The following is a 13,992-nucleotide window of genomic DNA, read 5'->3' as shown; positions in this document are numbered from 1 at the left end:
AGTCCATGATGTGGACAAGACCGACAAGTATCCTTGAATCTCTCCCATGCTCCATACAAAGATTCCTCATCCCTTTGTTTCAACCCGGTGATTTGGGCTCTCAACATGTTAGCCTTTTCCGGAGGATAGAACTTTTTGTAGAAAGCAAGTGCCAATTTCTTCCAAGAGTCGTAGCCTTATCTAGGCTCTTCAACCATTGTTTCGCAAAACCAATCAAATAAAAAGGAAATAAGACCCATCGAATTTAGTCTTGAGTAACTACGGTTTGAGAAATCGCATCACAATAGTCACAAAAAGTCTCCATATGAGAATGAGGTTCTTCACTAGGCATCCCTCCAAATTGACTTCTCTCAACTAATTGTATAAATGCGGATTTTGCAATGAAATTACCGGTTAAGTGTTGTGGTGTAGGAGTACCATTTGGTAGTTTCTCCTCGGTTGGTACGGAATGTGATAAAAATTTAGGCATTGTGGGTTGATTTTGTGGTTGGTTTTGTGTTGGGTTATCCTCTCCTTCTCTTGCAAAAGGGTTGGTAAACTCAATATTGTTTGGTTGAACATTCACAATCTCACCAATACCTCTCAAAGTAGTTCTAGCAATTCTTCTATTGTTGGTCAAAGTTCTTTCAATTTCCAGATCAATGGGTAACAAGTTACCTTGTGATCTCCTAGACATGCAAAATATCAAACAACTCGAAAACAATTAGAACAAACCTTGAGGAGTTTGACTTCCCCAAGGTAAAGAAAGACACAACTAAAAACAATAAAAAAAAATCAAATCAAGTTAACATCGTCCCGGGCAACGGCGCCATTTTTGGTTCGTCGGTTTTGTTACATGTCGTCAAAAGTTACCTTGACCAAAAAAATATTTATAACTTCACAAACTACTCTACTCTTAGTAAAGAGGTAATTAAAAGTCGGATCCCAAGGGACGGGTATTGATGTAGGATTTTCGATTGGAAATGGTTGTGTCTAAGGGTGTCACAATTTGGGTTGAGATAGGAGATCAACTAAACTAATCAACAATTTCGGTTGCAGGTGATTCAATCAGAAGGTAATCTGCTCAAGAGTCGACCTTGGCTTGTAGCTAGGAACCTTCTTATTGTCTGATAAGTGAGTGTTTTGTAGTGAGGACTGTTTGTATTTGTGAGGTTCGTAATTTAAATGGTGTACTGTTCCTTGTAACTTGAATGATCGTTGAGCTTAATGAGAATTTTCACATTCTACCAAAAAAAAAACAATGTAAATAAAGTAATAAAAACAAGAAAGATGATTAAAATGGGATGTAAACAATTGATTAAAAGCACTAGGGTGTCATGGTTTCATAGGGGATTCATGGGAATTGATCATACAAACATATTTTCTACTAGATGCAAGCACTTATTGTTGTGATGGGATCGAGTTGGTTTATGTCTTACAATCCCTAAGAAGGTTTGGGTCCCGGAGCCTAATCGATTAGATTGTACAACACCTACAAGTCGACTTAATCCTCCCTATCCAACTATATGCATGGTCTAATGAGACTCGAGTTGGTTTATGTCTTACAAGTCTCATTGAAAAGGTAAGTGATGGGTAAAAAATGCAAGGATTCATAGGCTCGCATTTCATCAAACATAACATGTGCATAAGTTGAAATCACAACAAGCAAGCAAATTAATTATAAAAACATATTAGATTAAGCATGAATCAACACCATGTTGGTTTCCCCTAATTCCCCATTAACCCTAGTTAAGGAAACTACTCACTCATTATCAAGTTTAAAATGCTAACAAGGTTATCAATCATACTAGCAAGGCAAAACATGATGAACAAATGAAGATGATTAACAATAATTAAAAAAGGGTTTAAGAGAGAATTATACCTATAAAGATGATTCCAAATAATAAAGCAAAGAATAATAGAAGTACTTGATGATTGATGGAAGGTTGTCAATCTTCCAAATAAACCTAAATGATCTTCTAATTACCCAAAATAAATGATGAACAATAGAGAAATTAAGGAAAGATTAAGAAATGAGATTTGTATTAATGCTAAATTAAGAGTTGATTACAAGATTAAGAGAGTATTAAGATGAGATAAAAGACTATTAAGACTTGATCCTAATCTAAGTAGTACAATGGGGTATTTATACTAAAGATTAGGTAAAAGGATTAGGGTTACTAAGGGCTTAAATGACTATTAAGTCCCTTAAGAAAAGTTGAGGAAGTGCTCCTCTCTAAGGAGATGATCATCTCCGTTTTGCTAGTCCCCAGAGAATATGCTCGTCCTGAGCGTCTAGGCAGTAGACATGGTGGAGTCTGCAAGGGAATCCGAGCGGATCAGGGGAGAGACGCTCGGATTGGTTGGCTTCAAGATGAGCATCTTGGCATCAGGACGCTCGGATTGGTGGGCAGGGAGACGCTCGGATTAGCAGGGAGCCGCTCGGATCCTAGGTCAGGCACTTCTCTATTCTTCTTTCCTTAACAATCCTCGGGGATCTTGTTGAGGATGCAAGGATCCTATCATCATTGCCCAATCTACTTTATTATCTACATAGGTGTTCTAGTATCGTCTTCCCTTTGATGCTTGGTCATTGAATTCGATCAATTTAGCTCCATTTTGCCATGAAAATGCAAGGTTTGCACTCCTCTCCTACCAAGGAAACAAAACCTCAAAGAATATGCAAAATGGGAAGCTAAGGATAGTAAATGACCCAATTATGCACTAAAAAGCATAGGAACGAGGCTAATTCGGGGACTAAATATGCTCAAATATGAGTCACATCACATACGGAGAATGTTTGTCACTGGTACATTTTCCTTAAACTCTAAACCTGTTTATATTTTGTTCGATTTAGGTGCATCGCATTCATTCATATCTAGTATTGTTGCATCAGAAATAGATCTTGGTTCACTTGAAATGATTAATGATAGATTTGTACAACCCTTCGGGGAAGAAATTTTGTGTACGAAGATGTATAGAGATGTGATTTTAGCTACTATGGAAGTGGATTTGCCTGTTAATTTAATAGAATTTCCCTTAGAGAAATTTGAAGTGATTTTAGGAATGGATTGGTTAGTTAGGCATAAAACTAGAATTGATTGTTGGCAAAAGAAAGTGACATTAAGAGGACCTAAGGGAATACGAGTATCATATCAAGGATTGATTACTAAACCTAAGGTGAATTATCTCGGTGATGAAGCTTAAAGCTGAATTAAGGAGAGGATATCTGTTGTTGTTGTGCCACGTTTGAGATATGACCGCGAAGAGTTCGAATTTGGACAATATTTAGGTGGTGCGTGAGTTTAATGAAGTTTTCCCTGAGGAGATTCCTCGAATGCCACCACAGAGAGAGGTAGAGTTTGATGTCGTGCTTAAACCTGGAACCGGACATATATCCAAGGCATCTTATAGGATGGCACCTAAGGAATTAGAAGAGTTGAAAACTCAGTTAAAGGATTTGTTGGATAAAGAATACATTCGACCTAGTGAATCGCCATGGGGAGCTTCTGTATTATTTCTTAAGAAGAAGGATGGTAGCATGAGATTATGCATTGATTACCGTGAGCTAAATAATGTGACAGTTAAGAACCGCTATCCTTTGCCTTGGATAGATGACCTTTTCGACCAACTTAAGGGAGCTGGAGTGTTTTCAAAGATGTGATTTAAAATCTAATATCATCAACTTAGGGTCGCAGAGGGTGACATGCCTAAGACTGCTTTTAGAACTCTCTATGGACACTACGAGTTTATCGTTATGCCTTTTGTGTTGACCAATGCACCTGCTGTTTTTATGGACTAAATGAACCGTGTGTTTAGACCCTATATCGATAAATTTGTGGTTTTTTTCATAGACAATATTTTGGTTATTCTAAGTCAAAGGAGGATCATGAAGATCATTTAAGAATAATACTTCAGACACTTAAGGATAATCAGTTATATGCGAAATTGTTGAAATGTGAATTTTGGTTGGAGAAAGTGGCATTTCTAGGCCATGTGATATCTAAGGATGGAGTGTCGGTAGACCCGATCAAAATATAAGCCATTTCAAACTAACCTGCACTGAAAAATGTGACGGAGGTCAGGAGTTTTCTTGGATTAGCTGGTTATTATAGGCGTTTTGTGAAAGATTTCTCAAGGATAGCTAGACCTATGACATCTCTTATGAAGAAGATTTGTAAATTTCAATGGACCGATGATTGTGAGAAGGCTTTCCAAACCCTTAAAGATTGTTTGACTTCTGCACCTATTTTAGCTCTACCCGATGGGAACGAAAATTATGAAGTGTATACTAACGCATCGAAGAATGGTTATGGTTGTGTACTTATGCAAAATAGGAGAGTGATAGCATATGCCTCTAGACAGTTAAAACCTTATGAAGTGAACTACCCGACGCATGACTTGGAGCTTGGAGCAATTGTGTTCGCGCTCAAGATATGGCGACACTATCTCTATGGAGTCACCTTTAAGATCTTTTCCGACCACAAGAGTTTGAAGTATATTTTCACCCAGAATGAGTTAAATATGAGACAGAGAAAGTGGTTAGAATTGATTAGCAACTACGACATGGAGATTTTATACCATGAGGGAAAAGCGAATGTAGTTGCCGATGCTTTGAGTAGGAAGTGTGTGAATTCACTAAGTAAGGATGTTTTGAAGATTAGGTTGAGAGAGGAATTCGAAAAATTGAGCATTGGAATGATTAGACCAGGAGTTGAGATTAGTTATTTTACACTTCAACCTGAGTTGTACACCGAAATTCGCGAAAAGAAAGTGAGTGACGCGGTGATTGGTAAAGGATGAGCCGGGATTGGAGTGAAGGAGACACTGAGTTTAGTGTATATTTTGATAGGAGTGTTCGATTCCAAGGAAGATGGTGTGTACCTTTGGATCAAGAGTTAAGGAATAGGATTTTGGCAGAAGCTCATAAAACGCCGTATTCAGTACACCCTGGAGGAGATAAGTTGTACAAGGACATAAAAAGGATGTTTTGGTGGCTGAATCTGAAGCGTGAAGTGGTCGAATTTATATCAAGATGTTTGACTTGTTAGAGGGTTAAGATAGAACACAGAAGACTACAAGGACTACTACAACCCTTGGATATTCCTGAGTGGAAATGGGAATCGATTTCAATGGATTTTATTACTGGGTTGCCAAGAACAAAGAAAGGGAATAATATGCTATGGGTAATTGTGGATAGATTGACTAAATCTGCACACTTTATACCAATGAAGGATACTTGGAACAAAAGGAATTATAACTAGCTTATAAAAGGCATGTCTTGAAAGATCATGGAGTTCCTAAGAGTATTGTGTTAGATAGGGTTTCGAGGTTTATCTCTAAGTTTTGGCAAGAGTTACAAGAATCATTAGGGACACAACTCAAGATGAGTACTGTATTTCATCCAGTTACTGATGGTCAGAGAGGACTGAAGAGTCTATCGATCCGAAATACTCAAGAGGGAGGGGGGGGGGGTGAATTGAGGATTTAAAACTTTTTGAAAGCTTTTTCGATTGTATGAATATAATTGATTATTTAAAGTTTATTGGTTAAACTTTAACTAATCAACTAATGAATGTAAAACAAAATAAACAAGCGAACGAAAGAGAGGAGACACATGGTTTTTGAAGTGGTTCAGTTTCACAAGTTGAAACCTACGTCCACTATTCTCAATTAATAAATTTAGTACCTTTCTACGGATTACAAATTTACTAACCCAACTCGTACAACTAACTCTAGCTGTAACTCAATGAGTACCGTTAAATACTCGAGTGACTCACTTACGCTAATAAGAAAGCACTAATGATTCTACTAAAAGTTCACGTTAATGAACGAGTAATAAATCAAATAAGCACTATTATCTTATAACGATAACAATAAGAACGAATGCACAAGTTTATAATTCACACGACCTTTTTTCGAAAATAAACAAAACGGTTTTGTTGCTTTAACACACGGTTTTTGCTTTTTGAAAATATATGAAAGTTATGCTCAAAGGTCTTGACTTTTAATGATGTAAAGTATGGAGTATTTATAGTAAAAGAGGAGCAAGGGTCGGTTTAGCAAAAACCCTAAGTGCCGTGGAAGTCTTGTAAAGCAAGAAAGAATTAGGTTAAATCTTTCCTTAATTCTTTTCCAAGACTTGCCTTAATAAATAATATTTTCCTATCTTAACAACTCACCAATATCTTGGAGATTAGGAAAGATAATATAAGGAGATAAAGAAATTTCTAACAAATATTATCCTAATACATTAACCCTTAACCAAGCAAAGACTTATTGTGCAAGAAAGAAATTACTATTCACGTTTTACTATTCACGGCACTGTTCACGCGTCACTATTCACGTGGCACTATTCATTCCTAATATTTTTATAAGATAGAAAGGAATAAACCAAATAATAAAGAGATAACAAATCTCTAACCAAATATTATTTTAAAGATTTACTCAATCTTTTCCTTCTATGTTTACAAAAATAATATCTTATAAGTTAGGAAAAAATAAATCAAAATAATATAAAAGAGATATTAAATCTCTAATCAAATATTATAAAGATTTATATGAAACCTTAACTTGTACAAAGAGTAATCGTGTATGAGAAAGACACGACTCATAAGCCCAATCCTCTTTCACGAAAACCCTAGGTAAGATAAATTAGGTTTAGGGTATTATAGAGTATGTAGAAACTAGAAACCCTAATTAGTAAGATGGCTCAACTCATAAGTTGATTCAATCATAATTACTAATTATAAGCTAATAGTAAAACCATACTCAATATAAAAATAAGCTCCCTTGTAAAATAAATACTTTTACTAAAACATTCAAAACAGTTTTCCAAAAACAATTTAAAAACTATTTTGTCGTGTGTTTTATAAACTTCACATCTCAATGTTATAGTAGAAGAGCTATAACATTGAGCTCTTATATAAGTAATGTTATAGCTGTGAGGCTATAACTTTACCAATGTAAGAAGTCCATTCTTACGTTATCATTACGAGATAATCACCTACGCTATTCTAATCTTCGTTAGGAGATCTTCGAGTGTAGGCTACTTCATTATTCAAGCTTGATCAATCTTTAGATGAGCTTTATCTTCTCATGACGCTTGAATAACTCTTTCACTATCTTGGAATATCTTGATCCATGATTGAGGGCTTGATCACGATATGTTCTTGTATACTTCCATCACAATTATTTAATGCTTGCGATTAGTAAGTCCAATCTAAAAGACTAAACAAACAATTACGTGCAACGAGTATATAGAATATAAAGCACTCTTGAGATCATCAAAACATAAACATATATCCTATATGGTTCAACAAATTCCCCCTTTTTGATGATGGCAAGTCTCCGAAAATTGTGAGTAAGTATGTAGTTCCCCCTCAATATAATAACGTTATCTTTATAGATAAAGATCAACGCAAGATCAAACAATTATATTCAATACCAAAGCTTTAAAGACTTTAAGAGACAATCGGTCTTGACAAGGAGCAAGCTTAGGCAAATACTAACTCATGGTTATTTCTTCCCCCTCTTGTCAACATCGAAAAGACGAGAACAGACAAAAAACGACTAGAATGATATCAACCGAGGCAAGAAATATATATTAATCAAAGCATATATTATAGCATAAGAACGATTTCAACATAAGCAAGTCCTACATATAAAGTGTGCAATACAAACCAAGATGAGTAGAGATTTTTTAGGAGAGAAGAAAATTAGTCAATCACTTAACTACGTCCTACAAAAGCATGCACGCAATCTAACAAGATAAATATCTCTAGTAACCGTACATATACACTCCAACCAATCGAGGTCCAAAACACATGCCGAGGACTTACATATGAATGTGGGGTGAGGTAATTGGGTAAGAAGGGGCAAAATATTTGGATATGTGGAGGTAAAAGCCAAGCTAGCACCGAACACAACCAAAAGTAACCAAATTCCACTTTCCAACCCATCATTAAAGATGATGTACCATGCCAAGTACGACACATACTCACTCACATCAAAAAGTACTTCTCCTCAAGTAATATGGAAATGAATAAGAATAGGAGTAATAAGAGATTTCTGCTTTTCCATCTTTTATAATAGTATTTTTTTCCTTTTTTTTCGTATATTTTTTTTTATTTCATTTTTTTCCCTTCCAATATTTATCACAACACCAACCAAATTGACCACAACAAGACTTCCAAATATACCAACAAGACTAGCTTGACAAGCGTAGGCCATATGGAATGTAGTTGAATAAATAGGTCAAAACAGGACAAATTTGGCTAATGTGAGGTTAATAGGTAAAACGTAAAGGAAGAGTCGCCTCTCCACATGTGTCACCACCACAAACCGAGTGTATACAGGCAATAAGAGACAAATTTCATGCTTATGCAATTTGATGTTACATGCTATGTAAGGATTACTACTCACATCCTAAATGAAACCAATCATGAATGTCATTGGTTTATGAAACTCTAAACCTTAGAATGTATATGTAATAAACAAAAGTTATGGTTTGTATACAACACAAAATATAATAGACTAGCAAACGGAATATTCTCATAAAATAATAAAATACTATATAAGAATGTACTTGCAGCGGAAAATACGGACACAGACATACAATCTCATCTTAACTAGTCAGTCATACGGTTAGGAAATAATTATGATAGTTTAGGTGCCACCGATTAAACCAATTTCCAACCGTAAGGCTCAAAACGTCCTCTAGCTAATGATTTTATCAAAATGTCTGCCCATTGTTTTTCAGTACTACAAAATTCAAGTTTTATATCCCTTTCTCAACATGGTCTCGAATAAAATGGTGTCTTATTTCAATGTGTTTGGTACGTGAATGTTGTGCGGGATTTTTAGAAATAATTATTGCACTAGTATTATCACATAAAATAGGAATACATCCTACGTAAACACCATAGTCACGTAATTGTTGCTTAAGCCATAATAGTTGAGTATATACGATCTGCGTGAAGAATATATTCGGCTTCAAAGATTGAGAGAGCAACCGAATTTTGTTTCTTCGAACCCCACGTAATGATACATAGTCCGACAAAGGTGGCGACACCCGACGTGCTTTTTCTGTCTAGAGAACATCCTGCATAGTCGGCATCGGAATAACCAACTAGATCGAAGTTACACTCCATCGGATACCATAAATATAGCTTGGCCGTTCCAATTAAATATCGTAAAATTCGTTTTACGGCTGTCATATGCGATTCTTTGGGAGATGATTGATATCTCGCACAAACGCATACGCTAAACATAATATCGGGTCTACTTGCGGTCAAATATAACAGTGACTCAATCATTCCTCGCTAAGTAGTTTCATCAACTGATTTACCGTCTTCATCTAATGTCAATTTCTTGTTCTCGACCATTGGAGTAGGCATAGCATAGGAATTTTCCATTCCGAATTTTCGAATTAATTCCTTGATATATTTTTGTTGACGGATTTTAATGCCTTCATCGGTTTGTTTTATTTGCAGACCTGGGAAGAATTTTAGTTCTCCCATTATACTCATTTCGAACTCGGAGGTCATTAGCTCAGAAAAATATTTGCATAGGCTTCGGTTGGTGGATCCAAAGATGATGTCATCGACGTAGATTTGAACAACCAAAAGGTCAGAACCCTCAGATTTTAGAAATAAGGTTTTATCAATGGATCCTCTACTGAATCCACTGTCAAGTAGAAACTTAGATAATCTGTCGTACCATGCCCTAGGTGCTTGCCTCAATCCGTATAGGGCTTTATCTAATTTTAAGACGTGATCTTCATATTTGCTATTCTTAAATCCAGGGGTTGTTCAACAAAGACTTCTTCTTGTAAGTATCCATTTAAGAATGTTGTCTTGACGTCCATCTAGAAGAGCTTCATCCCCTTGTGTGCTGCGAATGCTATCAGAAGTCTAATAGCTTCAAGATGAGCAACAGGTGCGAAGGTCTCGTCATAATCTATTCCTTCTTGTTGATTATAACCTTGGACCACCAATCTTGCTTTGTTTCTGATAATGACTCTGGCATCATCTAGTTTGTTCCTAAAAACCCATCTTGTTCCAATGACAGATCGATCCTTTGGTCTAGGAACTAAATGTCAAACCTTGTTTCTTTCGAACTATTGTAGCTCTTCTTGCATAGCTATAATCCAATCAGATTCAGCAAGAGCTTCATTTATATTTGTTGGTTCGATCATGGATAGAAAAGAGTAGAAAGAGCAGAAGTTATTCAAGGAACATCTAGTTTGAACACCCTTCTTAATATTCCCTAGCATATTGTCCATGGGGTGTGAGCTCTTGTATTTCCACTTTGTTGAAGTACTTGGTTCCTCATCGTTATTTGAGCTTGACCCAACTTCATTTGGCTCGGAATTGGAAGAAGTTCCCCCTGAATCCAATCTGGGTGTTGTATTAGAACCGATTATAACCTCGGATTCTACACCTTGACTTGGATTCAATGTTACAGTAACATCACCTATAACATTGGCTTGGGAGTCCTTATTTTGAGTCAATGTTATAGTATCATCAACTATAACTTTGGTTTTCTCCTTTTTATCGTTTGAGGAACGATCAAGTTCATCACTTGTTCCCTCAATCTCATTGTCCTCCAATTCCAATTCCGGGGGATCGTCTCTTGAAAGATGGAAGTCGGGTTCATCCAAGTCCTCTTCCTCATCCTGTAAAGGCTTATCAAACACGTTATCTTCATCAAAAATAACGTGGACACTTTCTTCAATACAGAGATTTCTCTTGTTGAAGACTTTGTAAGCCTTGCTATGATCTGAGTATCCTATAGAAAATTGCCTCATCACTCCTAGGGTTGAATTTACTTAACCGATTTTTACCGTTGTTGTGAACAAAACATTTACTCCCAAAGCAACGAAGATGGGAGATATTAGGTTTTCGACCTCTAAGGAGTTCGTAGGGGGTTTTCTTAAGAATAGGTCGAATCATAGCACGATTATGGATATAGCAAGAAGTTCTAATGGCTTCAGCCCAAAAGTTACGAGGTAAACCACTACACAAAAGCATTGTACGTGCCATATCTTCCAAGGTTCTATTTATACGTTTAACGACACCGTTTTGTTGAGGAGTTCTTGGTGCAGAAAAGTTATGCCCTACACCATTAACTCTACAATATTCTATGAAAGCTTGATTGTCAAACTCGGTGCTATGATCCGTACGAATAGATACAAGATTAGTCTTATATTTGTTTTGAACACGTTTCATAAGACAATCAAATTCATCAAAAGTTTCATCTTTTGAATGAAGAAAGATAGGCCATATATACCTTGAGTAATCGTCTACAAGAACGAAGACGTACCTGGATCCTCCTCTACTCCTTACCTTCATTGGTCCACATAAATCCATGTGTACTAATTCCAACGCTTGATTTGTGCTAACTACTCTTTTCGGTTTGAACGATGATCTGACCTGTTTGCACCGTGCGCATGTGTCACACATCTTTTCTTGGTCGAACTTAATTTTAGGTAACCCTTCAACCAAGTCCCACTTCTTGAGTTTGTTTAAGGTTAGTGAGCTAATGTGACCAAAGCGTTTATGCCATAAACAAGGATCATCAAGTGTAACTTTCATGCACGAAAAGGAGTTATTAGGCACTGCATTTAAATCTACCATATAGACATTTCTTTTCATGTGGCCTTCTAGAATAACATTGCTAGTTCCTTCAATAATCATGCGACAACTATTAGTATGAAAAACTACTTTGTTACCTTTGTCGCATAGTTGAGATATGCTTAGCAAGTTATATTTTAGACCGTCCACGAGAAAAACATCACTGATTACTTTGAGACTTAGAAATTCCGATTTTGCCAATGCCGATAACTTTTCCCTTTTTGTTGTCCCCGAACGTTACTTTTCCTCCGTTGAAGGACTTGAGTGAAAGAAACAGATTCTTATCTCCAGTCATGTGTCTTGAACATCCACTATCAAGATACCATTGATTGTTTTCTTTCACTACTTCCTGCAGAAGGGATTAGATACAGTGTTTAGGTACCCAAGCTAAGTTGAGTCCCTTATGATTAGTTACTCTATATACTAAATCCTTTCGAATCCAAACTCGTCTAATAACCGTTTTTCTAACCCTTGGTTTATTTGGCTTGGGAGGAGTTCTAGGGTTAGGGTTTTCTCTTGGTCTAGGAATTTCTCTAGGTCTTTCATGACTATTTCCCTTGTAAATAGGTTTACTAGGTTGAGATCGACAAGGGTTTTGTGAAGTGTTAGGTTTCTTGGTGTAGTCAAAGGCCATGTCATAGAACCAACGAAACTTATTGTTCCTTTATTCGTTAGGTTCATTTATGGGGGTTTCACCATTCTCATCAACTGTGTCAACAGTTTTAGCATGGTCGGCATTTTTTCGTATATCATGAGCCTTTTTTATACAATTGATTTGGATGTGACCCGTATGACCACAGTAATTGCAAATCAGATATTCAGGAAGATCATCATACTTTCCTTTTTCTTAAATCAAAGTCCGAAGGTGTTGATTTGCATTTAGGGTGATCTCTACGGCTGTAGCACTCATGTCCTAACCCCATCTTCATATTATTGTCAGATTGTTCGGTTAGGAAGTTAAGGACTTTTGTGCTACCTTCCCACTTATCATGGACCTTTCTAGCATGTAAAAGTAGGTCTTTTAGGGTTTTAATTTCCTCTTGACATTTCGTGTGATCTACATCATTATCTTTCTTAAAGTTATCACGAAAGTCATGGAATCCTTTAATTGCTTTGAAAGGGAATCTATCTCTTTCTTTTGGTCTAAGATCACTGCTTCATCAGATGTGACCTTAGTTTCCAAAAGTTCTTTGGCTTGAAGGTGCTTGATGTTAAGCTTTGGGTCTGAAGTTATAGCTTCATTAGCTATAAATTTGGACTCTAATTCCTTCTTTTCAGCCATAGTAGAATCTAACGTTGTTGCTTTCTCAGCTATAACCTTAGATTTTAACTTCTTAGTTTTGGCCTTCAGAGTATGATTCTCTTCTGCAATTTCGAGAATCTGTTCCTTTAAATCTTTTAGCTCCAAGTCCTGTTCGTGACACTTATCGAGAGATTTTTCAAAGAATTCAATTAAAGCACTTTTAGACAATTTCTTAACGCGTTTTTAAAGCTCAAGATAACTAACCTCTTCATCGTCATCTTCATCTGATTCTCCAAGAAAACAATAATTTGAGTGTGAGTTTGTGCATTCATCGTCGTTGTCGGAGATTAGGTCAAGACTAACACTGCTGAGACAAAGGTTTGCTACTTCGTCGTCTTCAGATTCCTCATCATATTCTGAGTCAAGGTCTCCCCAAGCCATCATAACCTGTTTGAATTCTCTTTTTGTCTTCTCACGTTTTGTCTTGTCCTTGATCTTCTCCCATGTAGGACAATCCTTGATCATGTGACCAGATTCTCCACACTTGAAGCAGCCTCTGTTTGCGAAAGATGACTTTGATTCAGTAACTTTTTTGTTGGATGACTTGTTGTTGTTGTTGTTGTAGGATGATTTTGTTTGTTTGTTTCGAAATATCTTATTTTTGAAACGGCGTGTAAACAGAACAGTTTCATCCTCTAGTTCAGAGTCAACTTCTTCGCTCTTTAAGGCCATACTCTTATTACGGCTTGGCTCAGCGTCATCTTTGTTTAGAGTAATTTCATGGGCCATAAGAGCACCTATGAGTTCTTGATAGGATAGGTTTTCAAGATCTCGTGATTCCTCCAATGCAATGACTTTAGCACGCCACTTCTTAGTCAGGCTCCTAAGAACCTTTCTAGCAATGTCCTCAGTATTGAATTTCCTACCTAGGTTTTTCAGTTCTTTTATGATGCTTGAAAACCTTGCGGACATACTATCTAAGGACTCATTAGGCTCCATAATGAATAGCTCATATTTTTGCATAAGCAAATCTATTCGGTGTTTTCTAACAATGGAAGTACCTTCATAAGCTAGTTCAAGCCCATCCCATATCTCCTTGGCCGTAGAGCATGAATAAAACTGATCAAACTCTGT

General features: G+C 36.5%; 1 non-coding gene across 1 annotated transcript; it reads left to right on the top strand.

Annotated features, from left to right (window-relative positions):
• On the top strand, window positions 1-107 carry LOC141625125 (small nucleolar RNA R71). The gene has a single exon (XR_012534920.1). It is a non-coding gene; the product is annotated as a small nucleolar RNA R71 (small nucleolar RNA).
• The last annotated feature ends 13,885 nt before the right edge of the window (window positions 108-13,992 follow it).

The sequence above is a fragment of the Silene latifolia genome, chromosome X (genome assembly GCF_048544455.1).
Source record: "Silene latifolia isolate original U9 population chromosome X, ASM4854445v1, whole genome shotgun sequence".
Taxonomy (NCBI): domain Eukaryota; kingdom Viridiplantae; phylum Streptophyta; class Magnoliopsida; order Caryophyllales; family Caryophyllaceae; genus Silene; species Silene latifolia.
Note: the sequence above shows the minus strand (reverse complement) of the source record. Positions and strands in the feature narration are given on the sequence as shown.